This window comes from Amblyomma americanum, chromosome 2 (genome assembly GCF_052857255.1).
Source record: "Amblyomma americanum isolate KBUSLIRL-KWMA chromosome 2, ASM5285725v1, whole genome shotgun sequence".
Lineage (NCBI taxonomy): Eukaryota > Metazoa > Arthropoda > Arachnida > Ixodida > Ixodidae > Amblyomma > Amblyomma americanum.
The window spans coordinates 166022497-166038531 of NC_135498.1; the positions used below are offsets into that span (position 1 = coordinate 166022497).

Consider the following 16035-nt stretch of genomic DNA (forward strand, 5'->3'; position numbering starts at 1 on the left):
CCTCATCGCGTCTCTCAGCGTCCTCCAAACATCGCGCGGCTGGCTAGGATTGGTCTTCTATATCACCCAACTTTGGCTCGCTAGCAGCACCACCTGGGGTGTATAAGCTTGAACACGCCCACGCCGCACCCAATCTCAATAGTGTGGAACACTTCAGCTGTACCGTTTCCCCTATCACATGTCATGCTCCTGGCAGTGACTCCAAATTCTCAACCGTAAACACACATTGACGGATACGCTTAAAACAAAGCGTCCATTGAATTCAATGACCTGGGAACATTTATGGGCTGGAATTCATTGAGTGACTCGTTACGCGTGTCAAGATTTAAATCAACTACCACGGGTGAAGGAATTCGGGTAAGCCATTCATAACAAGCAATATTGCCGCAAACCCAGGTGAGCTGGCCAAATAAAGGCGAATGCATTACTGCGGCGAGTTAAGCTAGGAAAAGGAAACATGAAATGCACTGACGCAATTTCATTCAGGCATTGGATGCAGACGAATATCAAAAGCACCAAAAGCAAAAGCATCAATTAAAGAATTTATAATCGTAATCGTAATAGCATTGCGGAAAACTTACCAATACTTCTGCAGGTTCATCGAACCAGATTTTCGCTTCATCTGCCAATATATATCGTCGATGTATATTTTCATTACAAATCCAGTCAAACGTCCCAACGGTCGGATAGCTTGCTGTGCTGAAGACGTTCACGGAATTCAAGAAGCAATATATTGTGGTTTGGCGATTCCTCACCTTGCATGTATGTACATCGACACCTTGTTAACAAACATCTCGGGCGCTCGAGAACGCTGGGAATAACGCCGTTGCCACCAACTGCCACAGTTCACCGATTAGCGTTTGAATGTTGTTGACGCACCAATAAATGCTGCAGGGAACTATAGCTTTTTTTCACTTTTGCCATTAGCAGCCTTCTACCTCCGCTGGCGGCAACTGATGGAGGGTTTCGTGTTGTAGTTCCGTAATGAAGAACCAATGCGGGTGCAACCAATCTCACCTCGAACCAAACTCGTTAGATTTACTTGTGCACCCTTTTGACAGCAGATATAGAGGGCCCCCTGTTTACGAATCTTTTTGTTGCTAGCAACACAAGGACACAAAAGAAGAATCCCGCTTAACGAGCTGTTTTCTCAGTCGTCGTCCAAAGAACCCGTAGCCAACCAACGTTTCTCAACGGCCCTCTGTCGATTCAGCCGCCGTGAAAAGCAAACGTGAAATACCGCTAATGGAAGAGTGAACGGACGAAGAAAAACTTATGAAGTTCCCGTGGCTTACGACACGCTGTGCCGGAGGTTCCAGTTCTGGTCCGCTAGAAGCATGGCAAGAGGAAAGAGGGTGCTGGGCTCACTCCCAGGCGCCAAAGCCTTTAAGAGTGTTCATTTCTTAATTGCTTTTTGAAAGTGAGAGAGCCAGAAAACAACACATAAATATCGTCCTACATCTTTCTTGCCTGCTCCTGGGTGATGCGGCAGTATCTCCTGACATATTCCTGCAAATTGAACAGTTCATCGTTTTCGTGAAAACAGCTGTTACAGCTGGCGAACCAGAAGCAGACACAGCGTGACTGTGACTTGCGAAAAACGTCTGTGCTTAAAATGCATTTCGAACACATTTATAATTTCGCATTTATTTTGAATTTTTTGTCCCTATGCTTAAATTGCAATGCCGGTGCTTGCTAAGTATGCTAGGAGTAATATTTTGCACACTCTTAGAGAAGCATCAAAAATACATTTTCTGCCCGCTTTGTTTATTTTGTTATACATTCATATATAATAAAAATATACAATAAATACATTAAGATATAACAAAAATATACAATTAAGACATTAAAAGTGTACTAAAATAAACATTAAATATATTACATTAAAATTCACTAAAATATGCAATCAGCATATTAAAAATATTAACTTTGGCTCGGCTTAAAGAAGTGTAGTAGTCGGATTCACAGAATAATACTGATCAATGTTATCAACATGAGAAGTGTTGACTGAACTGGCTATAAGCATCAGGAGACAGACAATCCCAGAGAAAACGCGTTGTTATTAAGAAGTCTATGAGAATGGAAGGTCACGTGACGGGGCCTGAACGGGAATAACGTCGCCACACTAGGAAATGCCGATGGAAAGTAACATCAGCAAACAGAAACTCCTCCGAGAAGCGTGATTCATGGCTTCACTTATAACGGGGGTCCCAACTAACGTGAGCCAAGGGTTAAAAAATAAATCTTTAGAGGCAGGCGAGTGAAACTAGTTGCACATTGGTGACAGCCATTTTGCGCACCACAGGCCATTTTTCTTTCGCAATTAACAGTTGAACTAAGTTCAGTTATCTAAATTAATAAATCTTGACTTTACACAAAAAACTGCATTTGAAGAGCTCTCGAGCACCTTCAAAACTCCCATTCCATCAATTACGATAAGGGAATCCTCACGTGCGTCTTTTTTTCCCAGCTCCAAACAAGCCCGCGAAATACAAAATAAACAAAGTGACTAACGCATTCGTGCGCCACAATAGTGCTGCTCTCAAGCTCGTGGTTTGAGCATCAACTGCAGCCTTGACTCGACGGCCCCGCACCAGCGGCAGGCCGATATGTTGGCGGTGGCAACTCGCAACGTCATGTGTGCCAACTGGTTGACGCAGACGAGAAACCACCGACAGCATATCGGCCTGCCGGTGGTGCGAGGCCGTCGAGTCAAGGCTGCAGCTGATTTCGTTTGCTCAAACCACGCTTGAGAACAGCACTGTCGTGGCGCACGAATGCGTTAGTCACCTGGTTTATTTTGTATTTCGCGGGCTTCTTTGGAGCTGGGAAAAAAAGACGCACGTGAGGATTTACTTCTCGTAAACGATGGAATGGGGGTTTCAGAAGGTGCTCGAAAACTCTTCAAACGCAATTTGTTGTCTAAAGTCACTATTTATTAACTTTGATAATAAAACTTAGCTAAACTAAAAATTAATTGCAAGTAAAAAAATTTCCTGTGGTGCGCAAGATGGCTGTCAGCAATATGCAATTGGTTTCACTCGCCTGCCTCTAAAAATTTATTTTTTAACCCTTGGCTAAAGTTAGCTGGGACACCCGGTATATACCCCTCGAGAGGAGACTCATTATCTTGCCCGGTGAGGTGCTCTTTGCGCAAAGAATGTGGGCCCCTAAATTGTCGCGCAAGCGTCGGAGTGGTCGCGTTTGAATCTGCGGTCTACCTAGACTCCGAATTGTTAGTCGTAACTTGCGTGAGCCGTCGGTCAGGAGTCGAACTGTAAACCAACAAATACATGGACGTCTATGGGAGCCGGTCAGCCTTGCCAGCTGGGGTCCTTTTCGCTGGCATGCTCGGGCCCGGAGGCGCGCATGGCGCTGTTGCCGGTATAATGTTATCACGCTGTCCACACGTAATTCAAATAAGTGGTGATTGCCTTTCCGCTAGAAGATAACATAAACGAATGGATGACAGAAAAGGGAGAGTTTTCACTGTTCCCGGAAACGTGATTTCCGGCACTAGGTTGTTCCACGGCAGCTTGAAGTGTGTTGCAAATATGCTGACGCGGGCTGCCAATTGAAGTATACTATGCAGGCATTTATTTTGAATTTGCGAAAGTACACTCCAAATGCATTGCCAACATGTCATTTCCCGAAACGCGATTTCCAACACTAAGGGCCCGTTCACACTTGTCCGAAAATCCGGCGAGCGAAGCGGATTCGGCCGCTTTTGAGGCCGAGCGAGGCGGAAAGCGGCGCGGCGAGGGCGATCGGGCTGAACCCAAATTTTCCGCGTTCGCCGCCGCGGCGAAAAACATGGCGGCGCCGTGGTGGCCGGGAAGTGTGTGCCGGGAAACGTGGCCGGGAAACGTGGTGGCCGGGAAGTGTGTGGAAAAGCGAGAAACAGCAGCGGCGCGGCGGTTCCGCCTCGCCCGGGCGTCAACAGATGAGAAGAGGTCCTAGTTTTTCCCAGCGAGCGAATCCGCTTCGCTCGCCGGATTTTTGGACAAGTGTGAACGCGCCCTAACTGTTCAACGGCAGCTTGAAGTGTGCTGCAAATACGTTTACGCTGACAGCTCATTCGCTATAACTGAAATATACTTTGCACGAATTTATGTAGTATTTGCGAATGCATACTTTCAATACATAGCCAACATGCAAAGGCCATTTCCCGAAACGAGATATCGAGTACTAGATTTTTCTACAGCAGCTGAAAGTGTGCTTCAAATGTGATTAAAAGGACTGCCTGTTTGCTAAAATGATAGTATATTACTGGCAATTTACTTTCCTATTTACAAAACTGCTATCTCAATATATTGACAAGATGCTAAAACCGCATACACATTTTTCGCGTGTTTGAAACCTGCTCGAAGCATGCTTAAAGTGACGTACACTTCAGAAGAATTAATTTCACATTTACGAAAGCGCATACTTAATATGCTGGCAATATGCTAAAACCGTATACATTTTTAACGTGTTTTAAACGTGCTCGAAACTTGCTTTAAGTAACGTACAGTTAAACGAATTAATTTCATATTTACGGAAGTACATTTTATTATACTAACGATATGCTAAAACCGCATTCATATTTTTTCACGTTTTTGAAACATGCTCTAAACATCCTTTAAATGACGTATGTTTGCCAAATTTTGAGAATATATTTCGAATACTAAACATATAATTTCAGGAACCTTTTTCCGGCATATTTTTAGTGCATTCATGAACACAAAATATGCTTAATATACATTATAAATATCCCGAAGTATATTCCAAACCTATTAGTTATCGCTAAGAGTAACAGCCACAGCTTATTGCACTGGCGTGACTTAAATACTCCACGGCAGCAAAACCGGAAGGCTTATGAAACTCACGAACAAAATGCAAGAAAATAGAAATAATCCCCCTTGTAAGTAAGTGCAGCGTATCACATAGATAATCTTTTTTTTTTGCCATGAAGCGCGATGCATGGTACATTAACGCAAGCGTTGCTTTCCTGCTTAATGCTGATGCGTTCCGCGATCTCTCTGGTGCTTTGATGGATATATGTTGTGCGTCAGTAAGCACAGAAGTCGTGACTGCGTGACGCCAAAGACAGGAGCCTTTTTCCTTGGTAGTATCTTACTTTCTTCCTATAGTATCACTTTTAATTAAACCACTACTGCGGTAAAAAGGCTCCTTTCATTGGCTTCAAGCCGCCCCATCAGTAAAATTCGTCACGCGTGTTCCCAGAAGGCATGTCGTAGAATTTACTTTTTATGGCATCTCTGGATGACAGCAGCGGGGATGACAGCTTCTCTCTGGTGTTTACTCGTCCGTGCCCTTAAGCGCGCTTTTCGTCAAGCGTGGTTTTAAACCTAGCCCAGGCCGTGCCTTAATAAGAGATATATTGACTTGACCGACGACCATAGAGTGAGGCGGCAAGCCAGCGTCTCTTGGCAACTGGAGCAGACGGTTGCGCAGGAGTGAGGGAGGCGGCCTGTGTTGCTCAGGCTCCCGCTCTTAGTTTTTAGCCTAGAGGGGATATCGGTATTAAAATGGAGTCGCTATCAGGGGACGCATTGTGAAATTTCACTGTGGATCACTCACTTTTAATGTTTTTCCTTATGTTTCGAAAACAAAAAAGAGAAATTGTAAGGGACACTTAAGCTTCGCCTTAAGGGTTGACGCGATAGCGTAATGTGTCAATTCCTATATATACAGAAGGTCTCTGCGTTACATTGATAGATCCCTGGGAGTCCTCATACCCCTCCTGGCGCAGTGGTTCAGCGGTTGGCCTGCGATGCCAGGTGCTCCCAGCGGTGGGCCTTGTGCGGTCCACGTTGCTCTTCTCTGGCGACCAATCATTAACTTAACTGCTTTCTGAGCTGCCGCGGTGGCTCAGTGGTTATGGCACTCGGCTGCTAACCCGAAAGACGTGGGTACTATCCCAGCTGTGGCGGGCGAATTTAAACGGAGGCGAAATTCTAGACATCCGTGTACTGTGTGATGTCAGTGCACGTTAAAGAAACCCAGGTGGTCGAAGTTTCCGCAGCCCTTCACAACGGCGTCCCTCATCGCCTGAGTCGCTTTGGGTAGGTAAAGCCCCATGAAGCAAACTGCTACCTGCCGCGGTGGGTAGTGTGCTCACTATACGGTGGTTAGGTTTGTGATGACCCCCATAATGCGCAGGTCCACACGGGACGGAGAGGCAAAGAGACACCGTATGGCTCAGTTTAAACAAACAGGTATATTCAATAATTACACATGATTAAGGTTATACATCAGAGGCTGGGGCGTCCGAGCTTACGTGCCGACGACTTCATGGGGGCGATGGAGTGGCTCCGGAGTTTGGCTCGAGCGGTTGCTGGCAGAAGCTGCACGCCGACGGGCTTCGGCGCTGAAGGCCCTCTTGGCGAACGATGTCGTCCTGAGCGTGCTTGCAGTAGAATTTCAATAGTCGTCCGTTTCTTCGAGGATGGTTCACAAACCCTTCCTCTAGTGTCGTTCGGCTTGGAAGATGAACAGGAGGCGAGCTTGTAGATGATGACAGCAGAGCATAATTTTACAACATACATATACAGAGAGTTAAACTGGAAAAAGCAGAACTGAATTTACAAAAGAACAAACTTTGCACTTCTTTACTCATCGACCGGGCAGGTTAGTGCCTAAGTAGCATCACATTACATGCTAAGCATGGAGCCCCAGCTCAGACTGGACTGCATCCGTTTACATGTGCTTTTAAGCACTTGATTAACAAAGGACTAAGGGCGGTCATTTCCAGTGGCCCGCCCAAAGCATCAATTCTCCAATCCAAAATAACATGCGAGATGGGGACCACCCCTTTGGGTTGGGCTTAGCCTCGAACCCAGAGTCTGTTAACAATACAAACTAAATAAACAACAAAAACGCCACCACTCTCTCTCAAGTGAGAGTATACACAGGCTCTCTCTTCGGAGCTAATTCACTAGCGCCTGTCTTTCCACATTCTTGGCGAGTACTGCCTGTCCGCCATGACAGGTGTCCGTCGCGGCCCTTCTGGGAAGCTGTGGGTGCCTTCCCGGCGATAGCCCACGACAAAGGGGGGGGAGGGAAAGAATGTCGTCTTCGCGGTATCGCATAGCGTCGGCTGTGGTACGGCGCGCTCTGGCCCGCTGACAGCTCCCTTGTCCTGGAATGTAACCGGAAATTGGGGAGGATAAAGCCTGTTTCCCCGGGGCGGCGGCGGGTCCGGTTTTTCTGGTCGTCACTCAAAGAGCATGGCTGGGTAATTGATGATGCCGCTGTCACGGGTCTCCGTCTACGCCGCGCCGTCGAACGTGGATCCTCGTAGCACACACGGAATGTCACACTCGCTCACCCTCCAGAAGAATGTTCTCCGAACATTTGAGTCCACGCAGCTCCCCTTGTCTTTCTGAATCGCCTCGCACAGTGCGTCAATCAGGTCCTGCACCTGCCGCTCCATCTCCTCACGTTGGGAGTAAGGAATCCTGTACGCACGCTGGTAAACGGGCGATGAAGTGCCGGTTTCTATCCTGTGCTTTATAACGCCACAGCAGCCCAAATCCAGGTTGGACGCGGCGAATACCTCCGAGTAGTCGTTCAGTAAACCAGCCAGAGCCTCCCTCTCCCTGGATTTTACGTGAGAAAGATCGAACGACACCTTTGGAGCAGCCGAACGACTAGCTTGCTCTACAGTTGCGAGTACCGTATCGGTGGGCTCACGTTGCTCTATCGCAGAGGTGAAGAAAGCCAATGTTTTGTTCTTGGGAAGGCTCAGTGGCTGCTGGCTACAGTTAACCACCCGTAGGGGCACTCTGTGGGCGTCATTAACTGTCACGAGGCACGCGGCTGCCTTCAGGCCATTGCTGAGAGAGTCGACCGGCTCAAGCACTCCCACGGCGCCGCTCTCTACATCTGAAGGCACAAACGCGTACAAAATGTGCTCCGACCAAGGAAGGACGACCGCCTCCTCGACCAGCCTGACGGCAACCCGCGAATATACCTTCTCCAATGATCCCACTGTTTGACGGGTGTCAATATCGGTAATGCGAATCTCAGCCCCTCTCCTGTTCAAAAACGGAACTTTTGAGCCGCCCGCATTAACCTCTTCCTCAGAGAATGAGACTACTACCTTCCCTTTTCTCAAAAAATCCTGCCCTAATATACCTGACACTCCGTTTGGCAGAGACACCGTGTCCGGGCATACGTAGCAGGGGTGCTCCAATGCAATTCCGCCGAGGGAGAAGTGTAACCGGTAGAGTCCACTTATGCCAAGAGGATCCCCCGTTATGCCTACAAATTTGGTTGTCATACCACCAGACGCTTCCAACACCTCGCGGTCCCCCTTCCTTCGAAGCGTGTTAAAACTGCTCTCCTTAAGCAATGTCACCTTTGACCCCGTATCTATCAACAATTCCATGCAACAACCATTTAACTTGCAACGCACAACAGGGCATGCCTCGTCGGCCACACAAACTACCACCACCTCATCATCTACTGCTCCCTCCCCACGCTCCTCAGGCTGGGGAGGACTAACTAGTTTTTTGTCTCGGTATCTGGAGCCCCGCTGTAGGCTTGCTTAGGGCGTGTCTCGCCTGCTTCTCTTTGTGGCTCCCCACGGCGCACGTTTTGGCAGAACCTGGCGATGTGTCCGCGACCCTGGCAAGCGAAGCATACGATTTCTTCAAAATCTCGCATACCGCGCCTGTAGCTTTGTGGCGGTCTCCGGTTTCCAGCGAATGAGCGCTGTTGAGCGCGCGCTTCAACCTGGTGTTCTACCTGCTGAGATAGCAGCTGTTCTAAGCGATCTAATCGCTCTGTCAAGAGAGCAACCTCAGGGTTGAGCACCGCTCTCTCTATGACGCGTACTCTCGCTGCGGCTGTCGTTAACGCCTCATTTCGTTCCTCATCCAATGCGGCCTCCACGGCTTGGTCGAAATTGCTCGGCTTGCGCGAGAGCACGAACCGGCGCACGGGGTCTTGCAGACCAGCCACGAACAAAGCGGTCATTTCCTCTTTAAGTAGTTCCTCCGCGTATTTCTTCCTTAGCTGGTCTCCTTCCTCCTCCCTGCTTAACGTATCGCGTGCTAGGCGCTGAAGCCGCGACGCAAATGTTCGCACGTCCTCCCCTACCATCTGTTCGGCGTCACGGAACCTCTGTACCCGCACGTGACGTGGTTCAGTGTCGAAATGCTCAAACGCGAGCTTCTTAAATTCCGCAAATGATTTTGTGGATTTTACTTTTTCGTCTCGCCATGCAAAATCATGAGCAGCTCCTGCCATCTTACACCTCGCCATTCCCAGCATTTGAGCATCGGACCATCCCCCCATTTTCCCAATCTCTTCTAGCATGGAAAAGAAATCGCAGATTGGAACCCCTGTCTTATCTCCCGTAAACGTCGGAATGACGCTTCCTAATGCCAGCATGCTTGCTCCGAGCGACGGCTGTGGAGTGGGAGCTCCCTCAGATACAGTCATTTTTTTTTTCAAGCCCTCCAGTGCCTCAAGCCTCTCAAATGGGGGTAAAAGTCCCACAATCAGTCCCGTGATTCCCTTTTGATTACAATTTTGAAGTCATGAATGTCACAGCATTCAGAGGACATTTGCTTTTGAGACCCCACTTCTGACACCAGTGTGATGACCCCCATAATGCGCAGGTCCACACGGGACGGAGAGGCAAAGAGACACCGTATGGCTCAGTTTAAACAAACAGGTATATTCAATAATTACACATGATTAACATTATACATCAGAGGCTGGGGCGTCCGAGCTTACGTGCCGACGACTTCATGGGGGCGATGGAGTGGCTCCGGAGTTGGGCTCGAGCGGTTGCTGGCCGAAGCTGCACGCCGACGGGCTTCGGCGCTGAAGGCCCTCTTGGCGAACGATGTCGTCCTGAGCGTGCTTGCAGTAGAATTTCAATAGTCGTCCGTTTCTTAGAGGATGGTTCACAAACCCTTCCTCTAGTGTCGTTCGGCTTGAAAGATGAACAGGAGGCGAGCTTGTAGATGATAACAGCAGAGCATAATTTTACAACATACATATACAGAGAGTTAAACTGGAAAAAGCAGAACTGAATTTACAAAAGAACAAACTTTGCACTACTTTACTCATCGACCGGGCAGGTTAGTGCCTAAGTAGCATCACATTACATGCTAAGCATGGAGCCCCAGCTCAGACTGGACTGCATCCGTTTACATGTTCTTTTAAGCACTTGATTAACAAAGGACTAAGGGCGGTCATTTCCAGTGGCCCGCCCAAAGCATCAATTCTCCAATCCAAAATAACATGCGAGATGGGGACCACCCCTTTGGGTTGGGCTTAGCCTCGAACCCAGAGTCTGTTAACAATACAAACTAAATAAACAACAAAAACGCCACCACTCTCTCTCAAGTGAGAGTATACACAGGCTCTCTCTTCGGAGCTAATTCACTAGCGCCTGTCTTTCCACATTCTTGGCGAGTACTGCCTGTCCGCCATGACAGGTGTCCGTCGCGGCCCTTCTGGGAAGCTGTGGGTGCCTTCCCGGCGATAGCCCACGACAAAGGGGGGGGGAGGGAAAGAATGTCGTCTTCGCGGTATCGCATAGCGTCGGCTGTGGTACGGCGCGCTCTGGCCCGCTGACAGCTCCCTTGTCCTGGAATGTAACCGGAAATTGGGGAGGATAAAGCCTGTTTCCCCGGGGCGGCGGCGGGTCCGGTTTTTCTGGTCGTCACTCAAAGAGCATGGCTGGGTAATTGATGATGCCGCTGTCACGGGTCTCCGTCTACGCCGCGCCGTCGAACGTGGATCCTCGTAGCACACACGGAATGTCACAGGTTTCTCGCACACAGGCTATTGCTCACTAGTGTGGTTGACTGGTGTGGTAGAAAAAATTTACCTCCTTCAAAAGAAAGCTTTACGTCGCATTGCCAATCTTGATTACCTAAGCCACACACGGCAAGCTTTAGAAACATTCGATGTGTTAAGAATTCAAAGCATGTGCGAAATCCTCATGTTCCTTCATTTCATCTGTCCGTGTATTTTAAATCTATGGCAGAAGGCACTGCGCTATTGAAACCGAGCGATCACACAGTTAAAACTCGCAACACAGACACTTGGTTAGTTCCCCCTTTCCGTAGTGACTATAAGTACCAAATATTACAACGTAATCTTACAATAGTTCTAAATGCATATAAAGATATAAAAAACCGTACTACGAAAGCATTGCGTCAAATATTTCTGCAGAAGTATCCTCATTTACCAATCGCCCCTAAGTACAGCTGTTCGCTTACATGTCTTTTACAAATCTATTTTGCACCTTGTTATTTGTATTAATGATGACTGCGCTTTTTCGTTCTCCTGTTTTTGTTAAAACTCTAATGTGGCTATGCGTTCTTTTTTTTACTTTTTCGTCTGCGTAAATATTTTCAGGGCGCAGGGATAGCGTAGAGGCACAGCGTCCGCGTCACGTGCAAGAGGACCGGGACTCGAATCCTGGTGCCACACAATTCTCCACCGGATTTTAAAGAAAATGAAATCCGCGTGTCGGTGGAACTGCATAACCATAGTTTCTATAGTATTAATGAGAAGGTGGCGGCTATCGTAATTAGGCTCAATAGGAGGTACAAGCTGAAGGTGGCGCAGGCCTACGGGCCTACATCCAGCCATCATGACCACACCGTTGAAAGTTTCAATGAAGACGTAGAATCGGCAATGAACAAAGTAAAATCACAGTACTTTGTACAGATCGCCGACTTCAATGCGAAAGTGGGCAAGAAGCAGGCTGGCAGCCAGACGGTAGACGACTATGGTATAGGTTCTAGAAATAGCAGGGGAGAGCTATTAGTAGAGTCCGCAGATAGAAATAATTCACGGATCGTGAATACCTTCTTCCGCAAACGAGAGAACAGGAAGTGGACCTGGAAGACCCCAATGGTGAGCCTAAAAATGAACTCGACTTCATACTATGCGCTCAACCGGGCATTGTTCAGAAAGTGGACGCCCTCGGAAAGGTGCGCTATAGCGACCACAGAGTGCTAAGGTGTAGAATTAGCTTATACTTGCAGAGGGAACGGAAGAAGCTTCCGAAGAAAAAATTCATTAACGATTTAGTGGTAAGAGGGAAAACAGCAATTCAGGACATCGCTGCAGAACACATATTCGGCTTACACTAACGAAACGATTGTGATGTTTCTGTAAAGAACGATAACCTGACAGCTATCATTACGGAATGCGCAGTAGAAGTAGGCGGTGGGGCGGTTCGACAAGATACCGGCAAGCCATTTCAGGAGACGCAAGATCAGATTAAGAAACGTCAAAGCATGAGAGCGTCTAACCCTACCGACAGAACAGAACTAGCAGAACTATCGAAGTTCATAAATAAGCGCAAGTTAACCGACATATTGAATGTCGTAATGGAGAGAATCAAGCATGCTCTAAAGAATGGAGGTAGCCTAAAAGCGGTGAAGAGGAAACTAAGCCTAGGTAAAAACAAGTGGTGGTTAGGAGGCAAGGAGGGCAACGTCATTAGCAACATGGATATGGTTGTTAACGTAGCCGAAAAGTTCTACACAAATCTATATAGTAGCCAATGCAATCAGGACGTTAATGAGAGAGACAGTAGCACACAGCTATGCGTCACCCGCGAGTAACGAAAGAGGAAGTACAGAAAAACCTTAGGAGCAATGCAAAGAGAAAAAGCAGCTGGTAAGGATCAGTAAACAGCAGATCTGTTTAAGGGTGGAGGAGAGGCTGTGCCACCCTGTGTACGTAATGCCTTATAACCTCGACCGTACCAGAAGCTTCGAAGAGCACTAACATTACCTGAGTTCATAAGAAAGGAGACGCCAATGAGGTGAAAAATTATAGGCCATTCAGCTTACCGTCTTGTTGCCTACAAGGTGTTTACTAAGGTAATCGCTAATAGAGTCGGGGCATCTTAGACTTCAATCAACCAAATGATCGGGCAGGCTTTCGTAAAAAGTATTTCAGAATAAATCATATTCATATTGTCAATCAGGTGATAGAGAAATGCTCAGAATATAACCAATGCCTCTATATAGCCTTCATTGATTACGAGGAAGTATTTGACTCAGTGAAACTTCTGCAGTCATACAGGCATTGTGCAGTCAGGGTGTAGAAGAGCGTTTTATCAGAATAATGGAAGATGTATACATATATAGGAACTCTACCGATACCATAATCCTCCATAAAGTCCTCACTAAAATTCCAGTAAGGAAGGGCGTCAGCCAAGGAGACACGATCTCACCTTTGCTATGCTTTGTCGAGATCGCTGGCAAGATTGTGTTTCGCGGTTGACATTGCCTTTCTCAGTTATTCAGGACATGAACTGCAAATCATGATAAACGAGTTAGGCAAAGCAGAACGGTGGGTTAAAAATGAACATTCAGGCAACCAAAGTAGTGGTCAACAGTCGAGCAAGGAAACAGAAGTTTACAATTGGCATCAAAGTGCTGGAAATAGTAAAGGAATACGTCTACTTAGTGCAGGTTGTGACAGCTTATCCGGGTCATTTGAGGGAAATAACTAGAAGGATAAAAATGTGGTGGAACGCATATGGCAGGTCTTCCAAGAGTATGAACGGCCGTTTGCCAAATTCCTCAAGAGAAAAGTGTACAACAACTGTATCTTACCGGTCCTCACCTACAAGACCGAAACGCGGAGCCTAAGGAAAAGGTTTCAGCTTAATTTAAAGACAACGCAGTGAGACATGGAAAGAAAAATGATAGGTTTAACATTAAGAGATCAAAAGAGGGCTGCGCGGATGAGTGAACAAACGCGGCTTAATGGCATCCTAGTCGAAATCAAGAGGAAGCAATGGGCTTGGGCAGGGCATGTAATGCGAAGGCAAGATACCCGCTTGCTCTTAAGGATAAATGAGTGGATTCCAAGAGAAGGCAAGCGTAGGAAGGGTCGGCAGAAGGTTAGGTGGGCGGATGAGGTTTAGAAGTTGGCGGGCATACGGTGGGCTCAGCTTGCAAAGGACAGGCTTAATTGAAGATACATGGGAGACGCCTTTTCCTGCAGGGGGTGTAGTCAGGCTGATGATGATGATGATGAAACGTTTTGAACGGTGTCTACTCCTATGGCTTGTAGCGGCTGCCTCGGCCTCTTCAAGATATATACCCACAGCTTTTAGAACAGGCACCCGGGCAGATTTTTCTGGAAAAATAAAAGTAATTGAACTGATGACGCCGCCAGACCACATGACCAAGTTTGCTCACTGCCTCCTAGGTTGTTCTCGGGGGACCACTTGCCGGAGACATACCCGTGATGTTTCGTTCAGAACGCCGATGCCGACAACGCCGACACCAAATTTTATGGTGAAAGGAGCCTTTAATGCTATCACTTAAAAAGAAAGCAATAGTTAAATGCCTCCTAAAACAAGGCTTCTTAGCAACTCGAATCAGCAAGGTGTTATTGCATGTATCACAAATCTACGTTTAGTAAACTCAGTTCGGAAGGAAACGCAGTCGTCTGCGTGAGTTTATTGCGAAACAGGCCACTAAGGGAAGCAGTTGAGAAAATATGACCATTTGGCTGCAGAGGTGTCCTCAGCTGCCCACCCTTATCAGTGTGTCGTTTGACTGTTTGGAAGTGAAATTTGTCATAACTGCATGGAATAAGAAAAAAAAAAACAGTATTTGTCCGGTACTACCTCTTTCGCGCTGCTGGCATCCCCGAGAAACTTGGGGCCTTGCGAACAGTTCTTACGTTCGATGGACAGGTGCAGCATAATTCTAAGAAGTTCGGCGAGCACGTTACTCCAAATTACGACTACGAAAAAAAGACCAAATAAATATTGTCCTTTTTAAGTGCAGCCATGACTGGGAAAATCACCAGTCCGTCATAACTTTTCGATTTCCGTCAAGCTGAAGCGCCTGCAACATGATAAAGCTTTGAGAAGTGCCAGAATGTTGCTGCAACGAGCAGAACAACAATGTACTCCCTATTTCCAGCTCGGTAGCATTATTGCAATAATGCGCGCAACTGGCGAGTGGCACCGAACATGACGCGACGGGGAAACTGCGGCACGGGGCGGTAAAAAAGTTTGTCTCTACCATGGCGAGCGGACGTCCAAGCACCCTAGCCAATGCCCAATCAGGGCGTTATCAGTTGACCCACCGAGCTCTCTCCGATGTAACAAAACTGAGCTCGTCTTAACAGCGGCGAAAGCGTTCTTGCCTATCTTACTCCGTGTTTGAATCGAAGCGCAACCTGACTTTCGGATGCCACTTTGAATATGAGTGCATTCTTATTGTTGCTTTTGCTCTGCTATAATCTTTTTCACCCTTAAGAGGTGATAAAAAGAAAGCGTCAGTAGCTAGGGGTAGCGTGTCGGACTCGGGATGTGAGGGGCAGGTGTCGATTCCCATCCTACCCAATTAATTTTTTTATTCCAATTAGTGTGCTTTACATTCTTACATGTCATAACGGCGTCTGATCACGCTGCGCCCTAATGTTCACAATTCCTCATGTTTAAACCACTTTTCATTGCTGTTACTCCACGTATTATGCCAATACCTTTTCGACCATCACACGGATGGCGCCGGCAAAACTGAGTTCTCCGCTGAACGGAAGCCTTAAGGCTTTCGCATTAAAAACAATAACGCATGCTTTGTTTGGAACAAAAAAAAAGAATGCTTCAAGTGGATGAGTCACTTGGAGAGAGAAATAGAGGAGGGAAGCTTTGTATTTTGTATATGATTAGTGCTGCCGGCACGCGGATATATCACTCTGTGACGATAGATACGGCCAAGCTTATCTCTAATGTTTATAGTCCTGCGCAGCTACCTTTCCACTGTAGGCGACCGTTGTCCCTTGTTTTAGCACCGGAACTCAACAGTTCTTACTCACCTTCAAAATGTGCACGGCCAAGAGCGGCGGTGATTGTTTTCCTCGACGACTTCCGAGCGCGCTTGTTGCTATCCGGCATGAAACTACCGTTAAATATACACGGACACAGAAAGAAGCCACATGACACACGCTAATTCTTTCTATGTCTGTGCCTTCTTAGAGCTAGTTATCAGATCGGCATCTATATATCAACTAGCCCAA

The 16035-nt window shown here is 47.2% G+C and overlaps 1 protein-coding gene across 1 annotated transcript in view; it reads left to right on the forward strand.

The window, feature by feature from the left end:
- The window catches only part of LOC144120205 (uncharacterized), a 57727-nt gene that overhangs the window by 32464 nt on the left and 9228 nt on the right, over nucleotides 1-16035 (forward strand). The gene's annotated exons all lie outside the window — the stretch shown is intronic.